At 46.8% G+C, this 26,002-nt stretch overlaps 1 pseudogene; it reads left to right on the top strand.

Moving 5' to 3' along the window:
• The first annotated feature begins 2,591 nt into the window (after positions 1-2,591).
• LOC139248869 (zinc finger protein 774-like) lies at positions 2,592-24,950 on the top strand (annotated as a pseudogene).
• Positions 24,951-26,002: the final 1,052 nt, after the last annotated feature.

Genomic DNA, 26,002 nt, shown 5'->3' on the forward strand with positions numbered 1-26,002 from the left:
ACCGCTCCTCCGCCACGATCTCTCACCGCTCCTCCGCCACGATCTCTCACCGCTCCTCCGCCACGATCTCTCACCGCTCCTCCGCCACGATCTCTCACCACTCCTCCGCCACGATCTCTCACCGCTCCTCCGCCACAATCTCTCACCGCTCCTCCGCCAAGATCTCTCACCGTTCCTTTGCCACGATCTCTCACCGTACCTCCGCCCCGACCTTCCCGCTCCTCTGCTGTACCTGGACCCCGCCGATGTTCCTGCCCACGCCCCAAACGGCGACCTGGGTTTTGATGATGTCATCCAGTCGCCCACCTCGAAGCCATCGCACACTTGTAGCAGCTCACTCTGGAAGCTGCAGTGGTATGCTCTTTTATCCTCCCGATCCGCGGTGGCTTTTTTTTCTTCAAAAAATGTACTTTATTCATGTAAAATTTTCATAATACATTGGAAAATAGTTCAGTACCTTGCGGTCAGCAATTCCATACAATTCGTTTGGATGCTGACAGCAGTTCCATATGATGCACTAGCGTGCATTTCATTTCAAGGTACAGTTTAGTACAATCCATAAATCACGTTACATGTAGTACTGTGCAAATAAGGGTATTACACGGAGCAGATAATAACAGGTTTACATTACATTCCAGGATACATTTCAATACTGATCACGAATCACGTTACATGTAGCACTATGCAGATGAAAGCAGTACACGGAACAGATGAGAATATGACCTCTCAGGTCAGGGTGACCCACGATGTCCCAGGACCCACGCTGCTCTTTTATCCTCCCGACCTGCGGTGGTGACCTCTCACAGGTCAGGGTGGCCCGCGATAAATGAATGCCCCGGGAATAAGTTGCCCTGATATTGACGCTCAGATTGTAATTATTTCTGTGGTGCCCAACTTTAATATTCTCCTGAAAGTCCCACTGCAATCCAGTTCCAGTTCCATTGAGGGTGTAAAAGAAAAGATAGCCATCCGTGGTTAACTAAAGAAATAAAGGACGGTATCCAATTAAAAACAAGGGCATACAAAGTTGCCCAAACTAGTGGGAGGACGGGAGGACAGAAGATTGGGAAGCTTTTAAAAGCCAGCAAAGAATGACTAAAAAAATCATTAAGAAAGGGAAGATAGACTTTGAAAGTAAACTAGCACAAAATATAAAAACAGATAGCAAGAGTTTCTCTTGGTATATAAAAAAGAAAAGAGTGGCTAAAATAAATGTTGGTCCCTCAGAGGACGAGACCGGGGAATTGGTGATGGGGAACATGGAGATGGCAGAAACTCTGAACAAATATTTTGTATCAGTCTTTACGGTAGAGGACACAAACAATATTCCAACAGTGGATCGTCAAGGGGCGAAAGAGGCCTATCCTCATTGGAATTCAGAAGAATGAGAGGTGATCTTATCGAAACGTATAAGATTATGAGGGGGCTTGACAAGGTGGATGCAGAGAGGATGTTTCCACTAATAGGGGAGACTAGAACTAGGGGGCATAATCTTAAAATAAGGGGCCGCCCAGTTAAAACTGAGATGAGGAGAAATTCCTTCTCTCAGGCTTGTAAATCTGTGGAATTCGCTGCCTCAGAGAACTGTGGAAGCTGGGACATTGAATAAATTTAAGACAGCGGGAGACAGTTTCTTAACCGATAAGGGATTAAGGGGTTATGGGGAGCGGGCAGGAAAGTTGTCCTGAGTCTATAATCAGATGAGCCATGATTGTATTAAATGGTGGAGCAGGCTCCAGGGGCCGTATGGCCTACTCCTGCTCCTATTTCTTATGTTCTTATGTAAAAAGCTGATAATAATCAGCCCTTGATGAATCGACTAACTGTGGCAGATATGGATGTGATCTTTGGGTTTGAGCTTCCCGTATGCTTACCTTCTCCTTCTAATATTCTTTAAAAGGAGTTTATAAAAGTCATCACTGTAAGTACAGGATAGAACTTCAGATCATTCTCTCCTTCTTGTTTCTGTCCCATGGGCCATGCAGCGCCGATACACCTGGGTAATCTGGGCCTGTCACTGATGGTAAAACCCGCAGCTCCCGCCACGCTGGACACACACGTGATAACCAATGGGCCAATGGTTTTCCTGCTGCCCTCTCCGCCCCTGGTGCCAAGCTCGGTATACGCCATCCTGTGGGTCGGTGCCCTACCCCCCCACCACTGGTGCCAGGCTCAATACACGGCCATTCTGTGGTGTTGCTGCACTCCCCGCACCCCCACCCCCACTAGTGCCAGGCTCAATGCTCGGCCATCCTTTGGGGTTTGTGCCCTCCCCTGGAGCCAGGCTAGATATACGGCCATCCTATGGGGTCGGTGCCCTCCCCTGGTGCCACATTATTGCCGGGTTGTTGACGTCACTGGCGCTGAGCGAGCGGCGGCACGAGTTCGAATCGCAGCCACGTGACCCGGAGCGAGCCCGTCTCGGACTGTGGGAGCGGGCGGGGTAAGTGGCAGATACAGGGTCGTGATTGGTGGGCGGCCTGTCAATCAGGTCAATCAGCCAATTGCAGGGGCGGACAACGCCTCCCTGAGCGCGCAGTGAGGCGGCACTGCGCATGTCCAGGAACCCCGGAGGTCGGCCGTTGGTGAAGGTAAACAAGATGGCGGAAAGTGAGCGGAGCTGAGCGGCACCGGGGGGAGAGGGGGCCGAGGGAGAGTGTCCCGGGGGGAGAGAGAGGGCCGAGGGAGAGAGACACGGACACCTCCCCAGAATGACTGGGGAGGGAGCAGACAGACGACGGGGAGAGAGTAGTGGGGGAGGTTACTGGGAAAGCTGAGGGACTTATGTAACAGTTCCCCTTCACCCCTCCTTTCCCTGCCCCTTCCCCCCCCGCTCGGCCCCCGGGTCCCGGAGAGATCAGACAGTGTGTAACCCGGGGGCCCAGTGAGATCAGACAGTGTGTAACCCGGGGGCCCAGTGAGATCAGACAGTGTGTAACCCGGGGGCCCAGTGAGATCAGACAGTGTGTAACCCGGGGGCCCAGTGAGATCAGACAGTGTGTAACCCGGGGGCCCAGTGAGATCAGACAGTGTGTAACCCGGGGGCCCAGTGAGATCAGACAGTGTGTAACCCGGGGGCCCAGTGAGATCAGACAGTGTGTAACCCGGGGGCCCAGTGAGATCAGACAGTGTGTAACCCGGGGGCCCAGTGAGATCAGACAGTGTGTAACCCGGGGGCCCAGTGAGATCAGACAGTGTGTAACCCGGGGGCCCAGTGAGATCAGACAGTGTGTAACCCGGGGAGAATTCTAGTGATTTTCTGTAAGCCCAGACGTGTGGGACAGAGATCTGAAGAAAAGGATAAAATCAAACAAATACTGGACATACACTTTTCTGAAACGTTGGAAAAACACTTTACATTACATTCCACTTCACAACATTAATCTTCTAATTTTCTGCCCTGTGATAATTAGATCTCCCGGTGAATGGTGGAGTGATTGAGAAAGTTCCACAGCTGGAAGGAAACAGGAATTGTGGACTGAGGAACAACAGCAGGTGAACCAGCACAGGATTGTGAGAGCACCAACCAGTGAGCCCCTTCCGATTGAAAGTGCTTCACTAGATCGACTGGGGAGAAAGGTAAGAGAAAGTGCCATTTACTCAGATACACACCGGTCCTGTAGACAGTACACACAGGTTACAAGGTAAGACAGGAAATGAGACCGGGAGAGACTAACCACCGAGTACAATTATCCAGCATGAGGCCGTGCAATGGGATGTGAAGTGAGATCAGTTTCTGTCTCTAAACACAGTCACAGTGAATCTTGTGTGTGTTTTAGAGTAAAGGGCTTTGATCTAAGAGATGACTCCAGTTTGAGGCAGAGCCCAGCAGATGGACCGGTCTCTGTACATTAGGTGCGGCTGAACTCACACCGACACCATCAGATCTCAATGTTCAAATATTTCCCATCTGGTGAGAAAGCCAATGGAAAGATTGAACCGGAAGCACATCGTCAATTCACTGATCACGGTGCACAGACCCATCTGAAAGACCAGCACGGCCTATCACCCACAGAATCAATTATTCATTCATGGACATTTAGAATTATAAGAAATTATATTGATAACTACTTTATATTGATTTCTAATATTGAAGCATTGATCACAAGAGATATGTAGTATTCTAATATAGTGAAACACAGATATGGAGAGTTGCAATTTATTGATTGGCGTCGTACTTGACCCTGAGATGAGCTTCCGAACCCATATTCCCTCAATCACCAAGTACGCTTACTTCCACCTCCATAACATCGCCCTCTCTGCCCCTTCCTCAGCTCATCTGCTCAAACCCTCATCCAAGCCTCTGATCGGCCTCACACCTCGCACTCTCCGTAAACATAAGCTTAAACTTAGGGGGCATAGTTTTAAGGTGGTTGGTGGAAGGTTTAGAGGGGATTTGACTGGGGGGCTTCTTGATGCAGAGGGTTTTGGGGATCTGGAACTCACTGCCTGGAAGAGTGGTGGATACAGAAACCCTTACCACTTTGAAGAGATGGTTGGATGGGCACAAAGTGCTGTAACCTGCAGGGTATGGACCTAGAGCTGGTAATTGGGATTAGATGAGATCACCCCTTGTTGGCCGGCGCAGATATAATGGCAAGTGCTGCAGGGAATCGAATATGGCCAGGGTGATCTGGACTCGTTTCGATCGCCTGGATGGGTAGGAGAGAAATTTTCCCACATTTTCTTTCCCTAAAATTGGCCTGGGTTTTTACCTGTTTTTTGCCTCTCCCAGGACATCACATGGTTCTGGTTGGGGTGGAGTGTAGAATGTTTCGGTGTAAGGGGTGTCGCAGTTGTGTGAGGCGGGCTGGTTGGGCTGGGTGCTATTTACCTTTCCACCATTGTTCATAGGTTTATATGTAACCTTCAGGGCTGCTGACTGAGGGCCATGCGGCTCTTTGTCGGCCAGCGCAGACACGATGATCTGAAATGGCCTCCTTCTGCGCTGTAAATTTCTATGTTTCTTCAACACTCCTGCCCGTATCCTTACTCAAGAACACAAGAAGTAGCAGCAGGAGTTGGCCATACGGCCCCTCCCATCTACTCCGCCATTCAGTAAGATCTCTATTCGATAGAGAATTTTAAAGATTCACAACTCTCTGAGTGAAGAAATAGCTCCTCCACATAGTTTTAAATGACCGATCTCTTATCCTAATACTAGGACCCCTAACTCTGGACTATCAAGCCCTTGTCAATTCCTCTCAATTTTATATGTTTCAATGAAATCACCTTCCGTTCTTCTAAACTCCAGAGAATATAGGCCTATTCTACTCAATCTGTCCTCAGCCCTCTCATCCCAACTTGTACCAATTTCCATTCACCCATCACCCCTGTGCTCGCTGAACTACATTGGCTCCTGGTCCATCAGTGCCTCGCTTTCAAAATTCTCATCCTTGTTTTGAAATCCATCCAGGACCTTGCCCCTCCCTGTTGCTGTAACCTCCTCCAGCGCGACAACCCTCAGATCTTTGCATTCCTCCAATTCTGGCCTCTTGAGTAGCCCCAATTTTCAGCAATATTGGTGGCCGTACCTTCAGCTGTCGAGGCCATAAGCTCTGGAATTCCTCCCTAAACCTTTCCACCTTTAAAATGCTCCTTAATACCTACCCTTTTGAACAAGCTTTCAGTCACCTGTGCTAATATTTCCTGACGTGACTGGGTGTCAAAGTTTGTTTGCTAACAGTCTTGTAAAAGGACATTTTACTACGTTTAAGGCGTGATATCGATGCCATTTGTTGCTGATAACTGAAGATATTTTGAATCGTAATATAACGAAACTGTAGGCATGGGGAATTGCAATAGATTGATCACTGCAGAGGAAGAGGATTGTTATGTATTGCTAATAGTGTGAATTCTTTTCATGTGAGGTGGCCCTTGCACATTCGCTACCACACGGGCTTGGCAGAGCAAGGTCTTGGTGCAATGGCAAGGGGATCCAAGATGACTGGAGACCAGGCTCTGCTGCATGTTTCCTCTGGCACTGATTCTCACTGGGATACAGTTTCCCCTAGCACTGATTCTCACTGGGATACAGTTTTCTCTGACACTGATTCTCACTGGGATACAGTTTCCTGTAGCACTGACTGTCACTGGAATACAGTTTCCTCTGGCACTGACTGTCACTAGGGTACAGTTTCCTCTGGCACCGACTATCACTGGGGTACAGTTTCCTCTGGCAGACTCTCGCTGGGGTACAGTTTCCTCTGGCACTGACTCTCACTGGGGTACAGTTTCCTCTGGCACTGACTCTCTCTTGGGTACAGTTTCCTCTGGCACAGATTTACTGTATCTAATTTGTGCTGTCCCTGCCCTGAGAGTGCATGATGGACAGTTTAGAGGGAGCTTCAACCTGAAACTGATCAGGGGCTGCGGGTGGAAAGTTTTCAGTGCAGTGGCAGATCGTACTGCTGCTGAATTTTAATTGATAAGCTGCCAGCAGCGCAGTCGGGACGAACACTGAAGTGTGCTCTGCGGCAGTGTAGAGGAAACTTTACTCTGTATCTAACCCTACACCACCTAGTCTGTGGGAATTTAGTGTGAACTTGAAAGCAATTGCTAGGGTAGATAGAGATAAATTTATTCTGCTGCTTGGGGTGTCTAGGACGAGGGGACATAATCATAAAATCCGAGCCAGGCCATTTAGGAGAGATGTTAGGAAACACTTCTTCACTCAATGGATGGTTGAAGTGTGGAACTTCCCACAATAAGCAATCGATGCTCGCCCATTGAATAATTCTGGGCCAGTTGTGATGTCTGCCCAATGACCGTTGTTTATTCCCTTGGATTGGATCTTTATTTATTCCCTTTAGTTTGTTTTCAGTTTCACTGCTGGACCCACTACTCAAAGCACTTTGTCTGATCTGCCCCTGGGAATGAGCAGACTCCTCCCTCCTCTCCCACACTGCACCGTCTGTCCTCCTCTTTCCCCCTTGGTTGTGTTCCATACTTTGGGCCTTGGGCCTTCCCCGGGGATTCTCAGTATGAACAGGGGGATGTGTGTTGAGACAGGATGTCCCAGCTCTCCACCTTTAAAGGGACATGGAGAGGACCCACTGGGCTGAATGGCCCTGCTTTATGACATCACTGCAGTACCTAGCAACCCACCTCCCTGAGCCCTGCTCATTATGGGCTGGCAGTGTCTGATGGGACAGTGTAGAGAGAGAAAGACTTGGATTTATTTGTTGCCTTTCACGACCACCGGACCTCTCAAAGCGCTTTACAGCCAATGAAGTACTTTTGGATTGTAGTCACTGTTGTAGTAAGGGAGAGTTACCCTGTATCTAACCTGTGCTGTACCTGCCCTGGGAGTGTTTGATGGGATAATGTAGGCGGAGATTTAATATGTATCAAACCTGTGCTAACCTAGCAAGTTGTGAAGAGGACGCCAATAATTTACAAAGGGATATAGATAGGCTAAGTGAGTGGGCAAAACTTTGGCAAATGGAGTATAGTGTGGGAAAATGTGAACTTATCCATTTTGGTAGGAGAAATAAAAAAGCAAATTATTATTTAAATGGGGAGAGAATACAAAATGTCGTGTACAGCGGGATCTGGGGATCCTTGTACATGAAACAAAAATTTAGCATGCAGTTACTGCAATTAATTAGGAAGGCAAAAGGAATTCTGGCCTTTATTGCAAGGGGGATGGATTATAAAAGTAGGGAAGTCCTGCTGCAACTGTATATAGCATTCGTAAGACCACTACGTACAGTTTTGGTCTCCTTATTTCAGGAAGGATATACTTGCACTGGAGGCAGTTCACAGAAGGTTCACGAGGTTGATTACTGAGCAGGTTGGGCCTATACTCCTTGGAGTTTAGAAGACTTGGAGGTGATCTCATTGAAACATATAAGATTTTGAGGGGGCTTGACAGGATAAATGCACTGAGCATGTTTCCCTTTGTGGGGGAATCTAGAACTAGGGGGCATAGTTTCAGGATAAGGGGTCGCTCATTTAAAACGGAAATGAGGAGGAATTTCTCTCGGAGGGACGTGAATGTTTGGAATTCTCTACCTCAGAGAGCTGTGGCGGCTGGGTCATTGAATGTATTTAAAGTGGAGATAGTCAGATCTTTGAAAGATAAGGGAGTCAAGGATTATGGGGAGCCGGCGGGGAAGTGGAGTTGAGGCCTGGATCCGATCAGCCATGATCTTATTGAATGGCGGAGCAGGCTCGAGGGGCCAAATGGCCTACTCCTGCTCTTATTTCTTATGTTCCATACCTGCCCTAGGAGTGTTTGATGGGACAGTGTAGAGGGAGCTTTACTTTGTATCTAATCCATGCTGTACCTGCCCTGGGAGTATTGGATGGGACAGTGTAGAGGGAGCTTTACTCTCTGCCTAACCCATGCTGTACCTGCCCTGGGAGTGTCTGATGGGACAATATTGAGGGAGGTTTACTCTATCTAACCCGTGCTGTACCTGCCCTGCAAGTGTTTGATTGGACAGTGTAGATGGAGCTTTACTTGGTTTCTGACCCGTGCTGTACCTGTTCTGGGAGTGTTTAATGGACAGTGTCAAAGGAACTACATTTTGTATCTGACCTGTGCTATTCCTGCCCTGGGAATTTTAGATGGGACACTGTAGAGGGAGCTTTACTCTGTATCCAATTTTGCTGTACCTGCCCTGGGAGTGTTTGATGGGATAATGTAGACGGAGATTTACTGTGTATCTAACCTGTGCTAACCTAGCAAGTTGTGAGGAGGATGTAAAGAATCGACAAAGGAATATAGATAGGTTCAGTGAGTGGGCAAAACTCTGGCAGATAGAGTATAGTGTGGGAAAATGTGAGATTATCCACTTTGGTACGAGAAATAAAAAAGCAAATTATTATTTAAATGGGAGAATACAAAATGCGGTGGTACAGTGGGATCTGGGGATCCTTGTACATGAAACAAAAATTTAGCATGCAGTTACTGCAATTAATCTGGAAGGCAAATGGAATGGTAGCCTTTATTGCAAGGGGGATGGAGTATAAAAGTAGGGAAATCCTGCTACAACTGCACATGGCGTTGGTAAGACCACACCTGGAGTATTGCGTACAGTTTTGGTCCCCTTATTACAGGAAGGGTATACTTGCACTGGAGGCAGTTCAGAGAAAGTTCCCGAGGTTGTTTCCTGAGATGAAGGGATTTTCATAATGAGAAAGGTTGAGCAGATTAGGCCTGTACTCACTGGAGTTTAGAAGACTTAGAGGTGATCTTATTGAAACGTATAAGATTCTGAGGGGGCTTGACAGGGTAGATACAGAGAGGATGTTTCCCCTCGTGGGGGAATCTCGAACTAGGGGGCATAGTTTCAGAATAAGGGGTCGTTGATTGAAAAGGGAAATGAGGAGGAATTTCTTCTCTGAAGGTTGTGAATCTCTGGAATTCGCTACCTCAGAAAGCTGTGAGGGCTGGGTCATTGAATGTATTTAAGGTGGAGATAGACAGATTTTTGAACGATAAGGGAGTCAAGGATTATGGGGAGTGGGCGGAGTAGTGGAGTTGAGGCCTGGGTCCGATCAGCCATGATCTTATTGAATGGCGAAGCAGGCTCGAGGGGCTAAATGGTCTACTCCTGCTCCTATTATGTTCCATGCTTGCCCTGGGAGTATTTGATGGGACAGTGCAAAGGGAGGATTGCTCTGTATCTAACCCGTGCTGTACCTGCCCTGGGAGTGTTTGATGTGACAGTGTTAAGGGAGGATTACTCTCTATCTAACCCATGCTGTACCTGCCCCGGGAGTTTTTGACAGGACAGTGTACAGGGAGCATTATGCTGTATCTAACCCGTGCTGTACCTGCCCTGGGAGTGTTTGATGGGACAGTGTAGAGAGAGATTTGCTCTGTATCTAATCCGTGCTGCACCTGCCCTGGGAGTGTTTGATTGGATAGTGTAGAGGGAGATTTGCTCTGCATCTAACCCGTGCTGTACCTGCCCTGGGAGTCTCTGATGGGACAGAGTAGGCTGAGGTTTACTCTGTATCTAATCCGTGCTGCACCTGCCCTGGGGGTCTCTGATGGTACAGTATAGGTGGAGGTTTATTCTATCTAGTCCGTGCTGCACCTGCCCTGGGAGTGTTTCGTTGGACAGTTTACAGAAGAACATAAGAAATAGGAGCAGGAGTAGGCCATACGGCCCCTCGAGCCTGCTCCGCCATTTAATAAGTTCATGGACTCAGCTCCACTTCCCTGTCTGCTCCCCATAACCCCTTATCCCCTTATTGTTTAAGAAACTGTCTATCTCTGTCTTAAATTTATTCAATGTCCCAGCTTCTACTGCTTTCTGAGGCAGCGAATTCCACAGATTTAGAACCCTGTGAGAGAAGAAATTTCTCATCATCTCTGTTTTAAATGGGCGGCCCCTTATTCTAAGATCATGCCCTCTAGTTCTCGTCTTCCCCCATCAGTGGAAACATCCTCTCTGCATCCACCTTGTCGAGCCCCCTAATAATCTTATACGTTTCGATAAGATCGCCTCTCATTCTTCTGAACTCCAGTGAGTAGAGGCCCAACCTAAGTCAACCCTCTCATCCCCGGAATCAACCTAGTGAACCTTCTCTGAACTGCCTCCAAAGCAAGTATATCCTTTCGTGAATATGGAAACCAAAACTGCACACAGTATTCCAGGTGTGGCCTCACCAAAACCTTGTATAGCTGTAGCAAGACTTCCCTGCTTTTATACTCCATTCCATTGGCCTTCCTGATCACTTGCTGTACCTGCATACTATCCTTTTGTGTTACACGCACAAGTACCCCCAGGTCCCGCTGTACTGTGGCATTTTGCAATCTTTCTCCATTTAAATAATAACTTGCTCTTTGATTTTTTCTGCCAAAGTGCATGACCTCACACTTTCCAACATTATACTCCAACTTCCAAATTTTTGCCCACTCACTGAGCCTGTCTATGTCCTTCTGCAGATTTTTTGTGTCCTGCTCACACATTGCTTTTCCACCCATCTTTGTATTGTCAGCAAACTTGGCTACGTTACAGTCAGTCCCTTCTTCCAAGTCGTTAATATAGATTGTAAATAGTTGGGGACCCAGCACTGATCCCTGCGGCACCCCACTAGTTACTGGTTGCCAAACAGAGAATGAACCATTTACCCCGACTCTCTGTTCTCTATTAGTTAGCCAATCCTCTATCCATGCTAATATATTACCCCCAACTCCGTGAACTTTTATCTTGTGCAGCAACCTTTTATGTAGCACCTTGTCAAATGCCTGCTGGAAGTCCAAATACACCATCTCCACTGGTTCCACTTTATCCACCCTGTTCGTTACATCCTCAAAGAGCTCCAGCAAATTTGTCAAACATGACTTTCCCTTCATAAATCCATGCTGACTCTGCCTGACTGAATTTTGCTGATCCAAATGTCCTGCTACTGCTTCTTTAATAATGGACTCAGGCAACATTTTCCCAACCACAGATGTTAGGCTAACTGGTCTATAGTTTCCTGTTTTTTGTCTGCCTCCTTTTTTAAATAGGGTCATTACATTTGCCGTTTCGAATCTGCTGGGACCTCTCCAGAATCTAGGGAATTTTATAAATTACAACCAATGCATTTACAATCCCTGCCGCTACTTCTCTTAAGACCCGACGATGCAAACCATCAGGTCCAGGGGATATATCTGCCTTTAGTCCCATTATCTTACTGAGTACCACCACCTTAGTGATTGTGATTGTGTTAAGGTCTTCCCCGCCGCCGCCCCGCCCCCCCATAGCCCCTTGACTATCCACTGTTGGAAGATTGTTAGTGTCTTCTAACGCAAAGACTGATACAAAATATTTGTTCAGAGTTTCTGCCATCTCCATGTTCCCCATTACTAATTCCCTGGTCTCGGTCCTCTAAAGGACCAACATTTACTTTAGCCACTCTTTTCTATTTTATATACCTATAGAAACTCTTGCTATCTGTTTTTATATTTTGTGCTAGTTTACTCTCATAGTCTATCTTCCCATTCTTCTTCATTTTTTTAGTTGTTCTTTGCTGACTTTTAAAAGCTTCCTAGACTTCTGTCCTTCCACTAAATTTGGTCACTTTGTATGCCCTTGTTTTTAATTGGATACCGTCCTTTATTTCTTTAGTTAGCCACGAATGGCTATCTTTTCTCTTGCACCCTTTCCTCCTCACTGGAATGTATTTTTCTTGAGAGTTGTGAAATATCTCCTTAAATGTACACCACAGTTCATCAACCGTCCTACACTTTAATCTACTTTCTCAGTCCACTTTACCCAACTCTGCCCTCATACCTTCATAGTCTCCTTTATTTAAGATTAGTATGCTGGTTAGAGATCCAACTTTCTCACCCTCCATCTGAATTTGAAATTCAGTCATGCTATGATCACTCATTCCGAGGGGATCCTTTACTAGGAGATTGTTTATTAATCCTGTCTCATTACACAGGATCAGATCTAAGATAGCCTGCCCCCTGGTTGGTTCTGTTACATACTGCTCAAGGAACCCGTCCCTTATGCACTCCATGAACTCCTCCTCAAGGCTGCCCTGACCAATTTGATTTGTCCAATCAATATGGAGGTTAATATCACCTATGATTATTGCTGTTCCCTTTTTACAAACCCCCACTATTTCCTGGTTGATGCTCCGACCAACAGGGTTGTGACTGTTCGGGGGCCTATAGACTATGCCCACCAGTGACTTTTTCCCCTTATTATTCCTTACCTCCACCCAAACTGCCTTAACACTATTATCATTTGAGCCAATATCGTTCCTTACTATTGCAGTGATTCAATTCTTTATCCATAGAGCTACTCCACCTCCTTTTCCTTTCTGTCTGTCCTTCCGAATTGTCAAGAACCCCTGAAAATTTAATTCCCAGTCCTGGTCACCTTGCAACCACGTCTCTGTGATGGCTATCAGCTCATACCCATTTGTCTCAATTTGTGCTGTCAACTTATCTATTTTGTTACAATTGCTATGTGCATTTAGACAAAGTGTCTTTAAGTTTGTTTTTTTACCTTTTTTTCCTGCTTGTTTCCTCTCTCCTTCAAACTCACTTTCTTTATTTTTGCTTTCTAATTCCAGCTTTACTCTTCTCCCTACTGAATCTATTTTTAGGTTCCCATCCCCCTGCCAAGCTAGTTTAAACCCTCCCCAACAGCACTAGCAAACCCACCCGCAAGGATATTAGTCCCTGCTATGTTGAGGTGCAACCCGTCCGGCTTGTACAGGTCCCACCTCCCCCAGAAGCGGTCCCAATGCCTCAGGAAGCTAAAACCCTCCCACCTGCACCATCTCTCCAGCCATCTGCTCGATCCTCCTATTTCTGTACTCACTACCTTTTGAGGTCCTACTTTGTAATCTCTCTCCTAGCTCCCTAAACTCTGCCTGCAGGACCTCATCCCTCTTCCTACCCATGTCACTGGTACCGATGTGGACCACGACTTCTGGCTGTTCAACCTCTGCCCCCAGAGTGCAGAGAGAGCTTTACTCTCTACATAACCCGTGCTGCACCTGCCTTGTGCGTGATTGATGGGACACTTCAGAGGGAACTTTGCTCTGTATCTAACCCATGCTCTACCTGCCCTGTGAGCTTTGATGGGTTGGTGTAGGGGAATCTTTCCTCTATATGTAACCCATACTCTACCTGTCATCGTTGTGTCTGATGGGACAGTGTAGAGAGAGGTTTACTCTGTATCTAATCCATGCTGTACCTGTCCTGGGAGTGTTTGATGGACAGTGTAGAGGGAGGTTTACTCTGTATCTAACATAAGCTGTACCTGCTCTTGGAATATTTGATGGGGCAATGTAGACGGAGCTTTACTCTGTTTCTGACCCGTGCTTTACCTGCTCTGGGAGTTTTTGATGGGACAGTGCAGAGGGAGATTTATTCTGCATCTAATTTTGCTGTACCTGCCCTGCGAGTGTTTGATGCGGCAGTGTAGAGGGAGCTTTACTCTATATCTGGCCCGTGCTATACCTGCCCTGGGAGTTTTGGATGCGACAGTGGAGAGAGAGCTGTACTCTGTATCTAACCTGTGTTGTACCTGCTGTAGCAGTGTTTGAGGGGACAGTTAGAGGGAGCTTTAGTCGGTACCTAACCCATGCTGTACCTGCCCTGAGAGTATTTGATGGGACAATGTAGAGGGAGCTTTACTTTGTATCTAACCCGTGTTGTACCTGCTCTGCGAGTGTTTGATGGATAATGTAGACGGAGATTTACTCTGTATCCAACCTGTGCTAACTTAGCAAGTTGTGAAGAGGACGCAAAGAATCTACAAAGGGATATAGAGAGGCTAAGTGAGTGGGCAAAACTTTAGCAGATGGAGTATAATGTGGGAAGATGTGTGGTTATCCACTTAGGTAGGAAAAATAAAACAGCAAATTATTATTTAAATGTGGAGAGATTACAAAATGCAACAGTACAGAGGAATCTGGGGGTCCTTGTACATTAAACACAAAAAGTTAACATGCAGTTACAGCAATTAATTAGGAACGCAAATGGAATGTTGTCCTTTATTGCAAGGGGGATGGAGTATAAAAGTAAGAAATTCCTTCTGCAACTGTACAGGGTGTTGGTGAGACTACACCTGGAGTACTGCGTACAGTTTGGTCTCCTTATTTAAGGAGGGGTATACTTGCACTGGAAGCAGTTCAGAGAAGGTTCCTGAGGTTGATTACTGAGATGAAGGGATTGTCATAAGAAGAAAGGTAAAGCAGGTGGGGCCTATACTCATTGGAGTTTAGAAGACTTAGAGGTGATCTTATTGAAACGTATAAGATTCTGAGGGGGCTTGACAGGGTAGATGCAGAGAGGATGTTTCCCCTCGTGGGGGAATCTAGAACGAAGGGGTATAGTTTCAGAATAAGGGGTCACTCATTTAAAACTGAAATGAGGAGGAATTTTTTATCTGAGGGACGTGAATTTTTGGGATTCTCTACCTCAGAGAGCTGTGGAGGCTGGGTCATTGAATATATTTCAAGTGGGGATAGATAGATTTTTGAAAGATAAGGGAGTCGAGGATTATGGGGAGCGGGCAGGGAAGTGGAGTTGAGGTCTGGATCAGATCAGGCATGATCTTATTGAATGGCGGAGCAGGCTCGAGGGGCCAAATGGCCGGCTCCTGCTCTGTTTCTTATGTTCTATACTACCCTTTGAATGTTTGATGGGACAGTGTAAAGGGAGCTTTCCTCTATATTTAATCCAGGCTGTACCTGCCCTGGGAGTGTTTGAAGGAACAGTGTAGAAGGAGATTTACTCTATCTAACCAGTACTGTACCTGTCCTGGGAGTGTCTGATGGGACAGTATAGAGAGAGGTTTATGCTTTCTGATCCGTGTTGTACCTGCCCTGGTGGGATAGTGTACACAGGGCTTTACTCTGTATCTGACCCATGCTGTACCTGCTCTGGGAGTGTTTGGGGCAGTGTAGATGTCGGTTTACTCTGTATCTAACCCGTGCTGTACCTCCCCTGGGAGTGTTTGATGGGACAGTATCGAGGGAGCTTTACTCTGTATCTATCCTGTGCTGTGTGGGCCCTTGGAGTATTTGATGAGACAATGAAGTGGGACCATTACTGTGTATTAAGACCCAAGGTTGCAAGCCATCAGGTCCAGGGGACTTTTCCATCTTTAGTCCCATTATTTTATTGAGCCTTTTTTTTTGTGATAGTGATTGCTTTAAGTTCCTCCCTCGCTTTCACCCCTTGATTATCTATTATTGGGATGTTTTTAGTGTCTTCTACCGTAAAAACTGATAAAATTATTTGTTCAAAGTCTCTGCCATTTCCCCGTTCCCCATTATTAATTCCCCAGTCTCATCCTCTAAAGGACCAACGTTTACTTTAGCTACCCTATCCTTTTTACATACCTGTAGAAGCTCATACTATCTTTTTTAGATTACTTGCTAGTTTACTCTCATAATCTATCTTCCCTCTCTATTATTTCTTTCGTCATCATTTGCTGTTTTTTTAAAAATTTGCCAATGCTCCGGCCTCCCACTGATCTTGGCCACTTTGTATGACATTGTTTTCAAATTGATACCATTCTTTACTTCCTTCGTTAGCCACGGAAGGTTCTCCCTTCGCTTAAAGTTTTTCCTTCTCACTGAAATATATTTTTGTTGAGTTATGAAATATCTCCTTTATTGTCTGTCACTGCTTCTCAACCGTCTTACACTTTAATCTATCTTCCCAGTCGACTTAAGCCAACTTTTTTTTTATACGTTCACGAGATGTGGGCTTCGCTGGCGAGGCTAGTATTTATTGCCCATCCCTAATTGCCCTCAAGAAGATGGTGGTAAGCCACCTTCATGAACTGCTGCAGTCCGTGTGGTGATGGTAGTGCCATAGTGCTGTTAGGGAGGGAGTTCCAGGAATTTGATCTTGCGACGATGAAGGAATGGCGAAATGCTTTCAAGTAAGGATGGTGTGTGACTTGGAGGGGAACGTGGAGGTGGTGGTGTTCCCATGCGCTTGCTGCCCTTGTCCTTCTCGATGATAGAGGTCGCAGGTTTGGGAGGTGCTGCCGAAGAAGCCTTGGCGAGTTGCTGCAGTGCATCATGTAGATAGTACACACTGCAGCCACGGTACGCCGATGGTGGAGGGAGTGGGTGTTTAAGGTGGTGGATGGAGTGCCAATAAAGCGGGCTGCTTTGTCTTGGATGGTGTCGAGCTTCTTAAGTGTTGTTGGAGCTTCACTCATCCAGGCAAGTGGAGAGTATTCCATCACACTCCTGGCTTGTGTCTTGTAGATGATGGAAAGGCTTTGGGGAGTCAGGAGATGACACACTTGCTGCAGAATACCCAGCCTCTGACCTGCTCTTGTTGCCACAGTATTTATGTGGTAGGTCCAGTTAAGTTTCTGGTCAATGGTGACCCCCAGGATGTTGATGGTAGGGGATTCGGCGATGGTAATGCCATTGAATGTTATGGGGCGGTGATTAGACTCTCACTTGTTGGATATAGTCATTGTCAGGTACTCGTGTGGCACGAATGTTACTTGTCACTTATCAGCCCAAGTCTGAATGTTGTCCAGGTCTTGCTGCAAGCGGGCATGGACTGCTCCATTATCTGAGGAGTTTTGAATGGAATTGAATGCTGTGCAGTTATCAGCGAACATCCCCACTTCTGCTTTCATACCTTTGTAGTTGCCTTTATTTAAAATCAGGGCACTGGTTTGAGGTCTGACTTTCTCACCCTCCAACTGAATTTGAAATTCAACCATGTTATGATCACTTTTTCCTAGAGGATCCTTTACGATGAGATAATTTATTAATCTTGTCTCATTACAAGTACCAGATCTTAAGATAGCCTGCTCCCTGATTGGTTTCTTCAACTTACTCTTCAAGGAAACCATCCCAGATACACTCTTATAAACTCTTCCTCAAGTCTACCTTGGCCAATTTGATTTGTTTAATCAATATGAAGATTAAAGTCGCTCATGATTATTGCCGTACCTTTCTTACAAGCCTCCATTATTTCTTGATTTATACTCCGTCCAACAGTGTCGCTACTGTTAGGGGGCCTATGGACTTCTTCCCCTTATTATTTCTTATCTCCACTCGAACTGATTCTACATCTTGATCTTCTGAGCCAATAGCATTTCTCACTACTGCACTGATCTCATCCTTTATTAACAGAACTACCTCACCTTTTCCTTTCTGTCTATTCTTCTGAATTGTTAAATACCCCTGAATATTCAGTTCCCAGCCTTGGTCACCTTGCAACCACATTTCTGTACTGGCTATCAGATCATAACCATTTATATCTATTTGTGCCGTCAACTCATCTATCTTGTTACGAATGTTATGTGCATTCAGATAAAGAGCTTTTAATTTTGTCTTTTTAACATTTTTTTCCTGCTTTGACCCTACTTTCTGTTATACTCTTATTTTATACATTCTGTCCCTTCTTGTCACAGTCTGGTTATCATTTCCCCCACCGCTACCCTGCTCTATTGCCTTCTCCTTGCTCTTTGCCTTTTTAAATTTCCGCTCACCTGAACCCTTCCCCCCCCACCGCCCCCCAGTACTGGTGCCAGTGCCCCATGAACCGAAACCCATTTCTCCTACACCAGTCTTTGAGCCACATGTTCATCTCTCTGATCTTATTTACCCTGTGCAAATTTGCTCGTGGCTCGGGTAGTAATCCAGAGATTATTGCCTTTGTGGTTCTGCTTTTTAATTTAGCCCCTAGCTGCTCAAAATCCCTCAGCAGAACCTCTTTCTTTGTTCTGTCTATGTCATTGGTCCCTACATGAACCACGACAACTGGATCTTCCCCCTCCCACTCCACGTTCCTCTTCAGCCCGGAGGAGATGTCCTTAACCTTGGCACCGGACAGGCAACACAGCCTTCGGGACTCTCGCTCTCGGCTGCAGAGAACAGTATCTATCCCCCTAACTATACTCTTTCCTACCACTACAACATTTATTTTTACTCCCCCCATTGAATGGCCTCCTGTACCACGGCGCTGTGGTCAGTTTGCTCATCCTCCCTGCAGTCCCTGCCCTCGTCCAAACAGGGAGCAAGATTCTCGTGCCTGTTGGACAATTGCAAGGGCTGAGGCTCCTCCATCACTACCTCCTGGGCCCCCACAGCTGCCTCGCTCATAGTCACACCCTCCTGTCCCTGACCACGGACCAAATTTGAATTAATTAATCTAAGGGGTGTGACTGCCTCCTGGAACACAGGGTCCAGGTAAGTCTCCCCCTCCCTGATGTGTCGCAGTGTCTGCAGCTCGGACTCCAGCTCATCAACGTGGATCCGAAGTTCCTCGAGCAGCCAACACTTACTGCAGATGTGGTCGCCGTGGACCTCAATGGGGTCAACCAGCTCCCACATGCAGCAGCAGTAACACATCGCCTGCCCTGCCATCTCGAATGGATTTAATTAAGTTTTCACGTTTTGAAAGTTTAGATTTTTAATCCCAGCTCTTAATTTAAACCAATGCCCAAGAAAAGAGAGAAAAACTGACCAACCAATCACTTCCCTGCTTTCCTGTGACATCACACTTTGAATCTTTTTACTTCTTACCCTCCCAGGTCACTTGGTGCTGTTTCGGCTGTCTGCTCGGCTGACTCACGCCCTTTGTAGGCTTACCGTTGCTTCCACTCTGTGCCCTTTCCGAAGTCCCGCTGCTCGGCTGACTCACGCCCTTTGTAGGCTTACCACTGCTCCCACTCTCGCGCCCTTTCCGAAGGTAGGTTTTCCCCCTCGTGTTGATTCTCTCACCACCTGCTGCAGGCCCAGTCTGGCAGCTATATCCTTCAGGACTCGGCCAGCTCGGTCAGTAGTGATGCTGCCGAGCCAGTCTTGATGGACATTGAAGTCCCCCACCCAGAGTACATTCTGTGCACCTTGCTACTCTCAGTGCTTCTTCCAAGTGGCGTTCAACATGGAGGAGTACTGATTCATCAGCTGAGGGAGGGCGGTGGGTGGTAATCAGCAGGAGGTTTCCTTGCCCATGCTTGACCTCGAGCCATGAGACTTCATGGGGTCCGGAGTCAATGTTGAGGAGTCCCAGGGCCACACCCTCCCGACTGTATACTACTGTGCTGCCACCCCTGGTGGGTCTGTCCTGATGGTGGGACAGGACATACCCAGGGATGGTGATGGAGGAGTCTGGGACATTGGCTGAAAGGTATGATTCTGTGAGTGTGACGATGTCAGGCTGTTGCTTGACTAGTCTGGGACATCTCTCCCAATTTTGGCACAAGTTCCCAGATGTTGGTGGGAAAGACTGGGCTGGGTGTGCCGTTGTCATGTCCGTAACCGGGGCAGAGGTCGATGCCGGGTGGTCCATCCGGTTTTATTCTTATTATTGATTTTTGTAGCGGGATCAATTGATGAATCAGTATGGTCTTGAATGGCGGAGCAGGTTCGAGGATCCAAATGGCCTACACCTGCTTCTAATTCTTATGTGTTTATATCTTAGCCCAGATCATTTCTCTATATTAAGAGCAATGGTCCCAACACTGACCCTGGGGACACCACTGTTTACATCCCTCCAGTTTGAAGAACATCCATTAACCACTACTCTCTGTTTTCTGCCCTTTACCCAACTTCCTCTCCACACGGCCCCCACTCCCTTTAATACCGTGAGCCTTAATTTGATCAACAAGCCTCCTGTCCGGCACCTTATCAAACACCTTTTGACAATCCATCTACACAACATCCCCTGCATTTCCTTTCTCACTGCACTGTGTTATTTCCTGCAATAATCCCTGCTGTCTGTCCTGAATCAACCCATTTCACTACCAAATGTTGCAACGTTTACTTCTGTAGCCAGAATCCCCCGTGCAGGGGTAAAGTGCTCTATCAATGACAACAGGAGCCCAGACGTGGGACCGGGCTGTGCTCTGAGCAGGTGCAGTGCCAGTGGTGGAAGTGGTCTGAGGCGGAAGAGATGTTCCGCGAGTCGGTAGGAGCTTGTGGGCTCAGCGGAGGAATTGGACCCCTGGGTGGGCTGGGCAGCTTCATAAACACCTGGTGTAGGCCTCAGGCCCCGAATACGAGCCCACAGGCCCCATGTTTGACCCGCGGTGATAGACCTGACCGCTCGGGGTAACTAGCCGAATTCTTGGACAGGATCAGGGCGCCTACACGGCCATCTTGCTACAGGAGCAGAGGGTGGGTGGGGCTTTAGGATCCCAGTGACCAGAAGAGAAAATCATTCCTCATTTATTCTCAGTCTGCACACTCGGGATGTAGAACTGAACTCAACCAGAGAAGAGGGAGTGAGAAAACAGCAGATGGAAGAAAGAAATGATGGAGGTGGAGCGATGAGTTTGGATTTCAGCAGCGGGAGGAGGGAGAGTGTGTGGGACGGGAATTTACAGCTTTGGGGGAACAAGAGCGAAAAGAATGTTCCATCGAAACTCGGAATGTCTGTCCTCCATTTCTATCCTGCACTTCCAGTGTTGACTTTTGTAAACTCCTTTTACAGGATATTAGAAAAGGAGGATTTGCAGACGGGAAACTCCAACCAATCATATTGAGATCTGACAGTCACTCGATTCACCTGTATATCATCGGCCTTTGAATGTGGAAGGAGAAACATTTGTCTGTTCTGTCTGTGGGAAAAGATTTTCAACATTAGTGTGACTGGTAAAGCACCGAGACACACACCCGAGTGAGAGTGTTCCAGTGCACTGACTGTGGAAAGAGCTTTAACCAGTTACACAGCCTGAAAAAACGTCACACCATTCACAGCGGGGAGAAACCGTTCATGTATTGTGTGTGTGGACGAGGCTTCAACTGATCGTCCAACCTGGAGAGACACAAGGACACGTGCACCATGGAGAAACCGTGGAAATGTGGAGACTGTGGGAAGGGATTCAATTCCGCATCTGAGCTGAAAGCTCATCGACGCAGTCACAATGGAGAGAGGCCGTTCACCTGCCTCGTGTGTGGTAAGGGATACACTCGGTCATCCGCCCTGTTGGTACACCAGCGAGTTCACACTGGGGAGAGGCCATTCATCTGTCCTGTGTGCGGGAAGGGATTCACTCGTTCATCCCACCTGCTAGCACACCAGCGAATTCACACTGGGGAGAGGCCATTTACCTGTCCCGTGTGCAGGAAGGGCTTCACTCAGTCATCCAGCCTACGGGCACACCAGCGTATTCACACTGGGGAGAGGCCGTTCACCTGCTCCGAGTGTGGGAACGGCTTTACTTGTTTATCCAACCTGCTGACACACCAACGCATTCACACTGGGGAGAGACCGTTCATCTGCTCTGAATGTGGAAAGGGTTTCGTTCGATCATCCCAGCTGCTAGCACACCAGCAAGTTCACACTGGGGAGAGGCCGTTCACCTGCTCCGAGTGTGGAAAGGGATTCACTGATTCATCCACCCTGCTGACACACCAACGCATTCACACTGGGGAGAGACCGTTCACCTGCTCCGAGTGTGGGAAGGGATTCACTGATTCATCCACCCTGCTGACACACCAACGCATTCACACTGGGGAGAGACCGTTCACCTGCTCCGAGTGTGGGAAGGGATTCAGTCGAACATGTGACCTGCTGACACACCAGCGAATTCACAGGGGACTGCGGGGGTTGGACTCTGCTGTTATTGTTGCCGTTAATCACATCCCGGACTGAACCATGTTCACTCGGATCGTTGGGGTTTGTTGCCGCTGGTGTAATTAATCCCTACAACTGGGTTGGAGTTTAATTTTCTGGATATCATAGAATGGTTACAGCAGAGAAGGAGGCCTTTCAGACCGTCGAGCCCGTGCCGGCTCTCTGCAAGAGCACTTCAGCTAGTCCCACTCCCTGCCCTTTCCCCGTAGCCCTGCAAATGCTTTATTTCCGGTACTTATCCAATTCACTTTGAAAGCCACGATTGAATCTGCCTCCACCAGCCTTTCAGGCCGTGCATTCCAGATCCTAAACACTCGCTGCGTAAAAAAAGTTTTTTCTCATGTCGCCTTTGGCTCTTTTGCCGATCACCTTGAATCTGTGTCCTCTGGTTCTCCATCCATCCGCCAATGGGAATATTTTCTCTACTCTGTCCAGACCCCTCATGATTTTATCAAATCTCCTCTCAACCTTCTCTGTTCTAAGAAGACCCCCAGCTTCTCCAGTCTATCCATGGAACTGATGTCCCTCATCCCGCAAATCTTGTTGTGCGAGGCCCCTTGGGGAAGAGTGACCATAATATGGTAGAATTCTTTATTAAGATGGAGAGTGACACAGTTAATTCAGGGACTAGGGTCCTGAACTTGGGGAAAGCTAAATTCAATGGTATGAGACGTGAATTGGCTAGAATAGACTGGCAAATGATACTTAAAGGTTTGACGGTGGATAGACAATGGCAAACATTTAAAGATCACATGGATGAACTTCAACAATTGTACGTCTCTGGAGTAAAAATAAACCTAGGAAGGTGGCTCAACCGTGGCCAACAAGGGAAATTAAGGACAGTGTTAAATCCAAGGAAGGGGCATATAAATTGGCCAGAAAAAGCTGCAAACCTGAGGACTGGGATAATTTTGTAATACAGCAGAGGATGACAAAGGGTTCAGTTAGGAGGGGGAAAATAGAGTATGAGAGGAAACTTGCTCGGAACATAAAAACTGACTGCAAAAGCTTCTATAGATATGTGAAGAGACAAAGATTAGTGAAAACAAGTGTAAGTCCCTTGCAGTCAGATTCGGGTGAATTTATAATGGCGAACAAAGAAATGGCAGACCAGTTAAACAAATACTTTGGTTCTGTTTTCACGAAGGAAGACACAAATAACCTTCCGGAAATACAAGGGGACCAAGGGTCTAGTAAGAAGGAGGAACTGAAGGGTATCCTTATAAAGCGGGAAATTGTGTTCGGGAAATTGATGGGATTGAAGGCCGATAAATCCCCAGGGCCTGATAGTCTGCATCCCAGAGTACTTAAGTAAGTGGCCCTAGAAATAGTGGATGCATTGGTGGTCATTTTCCGACAGTCTATCGACTCTGGATCGGTTCCTATGGACTTGAGGGTAGCTAATGTAACACCACTGTTTAAAAAAGGAGGGAGAGAGAAAACGGATAATTATAGATCGATTAGCCTGACATCAGTAGTGGGGAAAATGTTGGAATCAATTATTAAAGATGAAATAGCAGCGCATTTGGAAAGCAGTGACAGGATCGTTCCAAGTCAGCACGGATTTATGAAATGGAAATCATGCTTGACAAATCTTCTGGAAGTTTTTGAGGATGTAACTAGTGGAGTGGACAAGGGAGAACCAGTGGATGTGGTGTATTTGAACTTTCAAAAGGCTTTTGACAAGGTCCCACACAAGAGATTGGTGTGCAAAATCAAAGCACATGGTATTGGGGGTAATGTACTGACGTGGATAGAGAACTGGTTGGCAGACAGGAAGCAACGAGTGGAAATAAACTCCTTTTCAGAATGGCAGGCAGTGACTCGTGGGGTGCCGCAGGGTTCAGTGCTGGGACCCCAGCTATTTACAATTTACATCAATGATTTGGATGAAGGAATTGAGTGTAATATCTCCAAGTTTGCAGATGACACTAAACTGGGTGGCGGTGTGAACTGTGAGTGTGACGCTAGGAGGCTGCAGGGTGACTTAGACCGGTTAGGTGAGTGGGCAAATGCATGGCAGATGCAGTATAATGTGGATAAATGTAAGGTTATCCACTTTGGGGGCAAAAACACAAAGGCAGAATATTATCTGAATGGCGGCAGATTAGGAAAGGGAGGTGCAACGAGACCTGGGTGCCATGGTTCATCAGTCATTGAAAGTTGGCATGCAAGTACAGCAGACGGTGAAGGCGGCAAATGGTATGTTGGCCTTCATAGCTAGGGGATTTGAGTATAGGAGCATGGAGGTCTTACTGCAGTTGTACAGGGCCTTGGTGAGGCCTCACCTGGAATATTGTGTTCAATTTTGGTCTCCTAATCTGAGGAAGGACGTTCTTGCTATTGAGGGAGTGCAGCGAAGGTTCATCAGACTGATTCCCGGGATGGTGGGACTGACATATGAGGAGAGACTGGATCAACTAGGCCTTTATACACTGGAGTTTAGAAGGATGAGAGGGAATCTCATAGAAACTTGCAAGATTCTGACGGGACTGGACAGGTTAGATGCGGGAAGAATGTTCCCGATGATGGAAAAGTCCAGAACCAGGGGACACAGTCTTAGGATAAGGGGTAGGCCTTTTAGTACTGAGATGAGGAGAAACTTCTTCATTGAGAGTTGTTAACCTGTGGAATTCCCTACCACAGAGAGTTGATGATGCCAGTTCATTGGATATATTCAAGAGGGAGTTAGATATGGCCCTTACGGCTAAAGGGATCAAGGGGTATGGAGAGAGCAGGAAAGGGGTACTGAGGGAATGACCAGCCATGATCTTATTGGATGGTGGTACAGGCTCGAAGTGTGGAATGGCCTACTCCTACACTCATTTTCTATGTTTCTTAATCATTCTTGTAAATCTTTTCTGCTCCCTCTGTCAAACAACTGTCAAATAAATTAGCTTTGTTTCCTACATACAGTGAATCGATTCCTTGATTTCTCCATGGGGAGGCTAATTGATGTCCTGTTATCGACTGTTCCATTTTTAAGCTGTTTCTCCTTTGTTAAAGGAAGACTTGTATTTATAAAATGCTTTTCACAGCCTCTGTTTTAGTGATGTTGGTTGAGGGATAAATGTTGACGACACCAGAGATATATTTTGTTCTTCGAAGTAACGTCATGGAATCTTTTACACCCACTTGAGAGGTCAGATGGGTCTGATTCATTTTTTTATTCGTTCAAGGGATGTAGGCATCACTGGTAAGGCCAGCGTTGCTAGTTAGAGGAGATTAACACAATAGTAAGGAAGGACATTAGCTTGGATGATGTGGAATCTGTATGGGTTGAGCTGCAGAACACCAAAGGGCGAAAACGCTAGTGGGAGTTGTGCACTGACCACCAAACAGTAGTAGTGAGGTTGGGGTTGGCATCACACAGGAAATTAGGGATGCATGCAATAAAGGTAGAGCAGTTATCATGGGTGACTTTAATCTACATATAGATTGGGTTAACCAAACTGGTAGCAATACGGTGGAGGACGATTTCCTGGAGTGTAGAAGGGATGGTTTTATAGACCAATATGTCGAGGAATCAACTAGAGAGCTGGCCTTCCTAGACTGGGTGTTGTGTAATGAGAGAGGATTAATTAGCAATCTTGTTGTGCGAGGCCCCTTTGCGAAGAGTGACCATAATATGGCAGAATCCTTCATTTAGATGGAGTGTGACACAGTTAATTCAGAGACTGGGGTCCTGAACTTAAAGAAAGGTAACTTCGATGGTATGAGATGTGAATTGGCGAGGATAGACTCGCGAATGATACTTAAAGGGTTGACGGTGGATAGGCAATGGCAGACATTTAAAGATCACATGGATGAACTTCAACAATTGTACATCCCTGTCTGGCGTAAAAATAAAACGGGGAAGTTGGCTCAACCGTGGCTAACAAGGGAAATTAGGGGATAGTGTTAAATCCAAGCAAGAGGCATATAAATTGGCCAGAAAAAGCAGCAAACCTGAAGACTGGGAGA

The sequence above is a fragment of the Pristiophorus japonicus genome, unplaced genomic scaffold, assembly GCF_044704955.1.
Source record: "Pristiophorus japonicus isolate sPriJap1 unplaced genomic scaffold, sPriJap1.hap1 HAP1_SCAFFOLD_298, whole genome shotgun sequence".
In the NCBI taxonomy this organism is placed as follows: Eukaryota; Metazoa; Chordata; class Chondrichthyes; family Pristiophoridae; genus Pristiophorus; species Pristiophorus japonicus.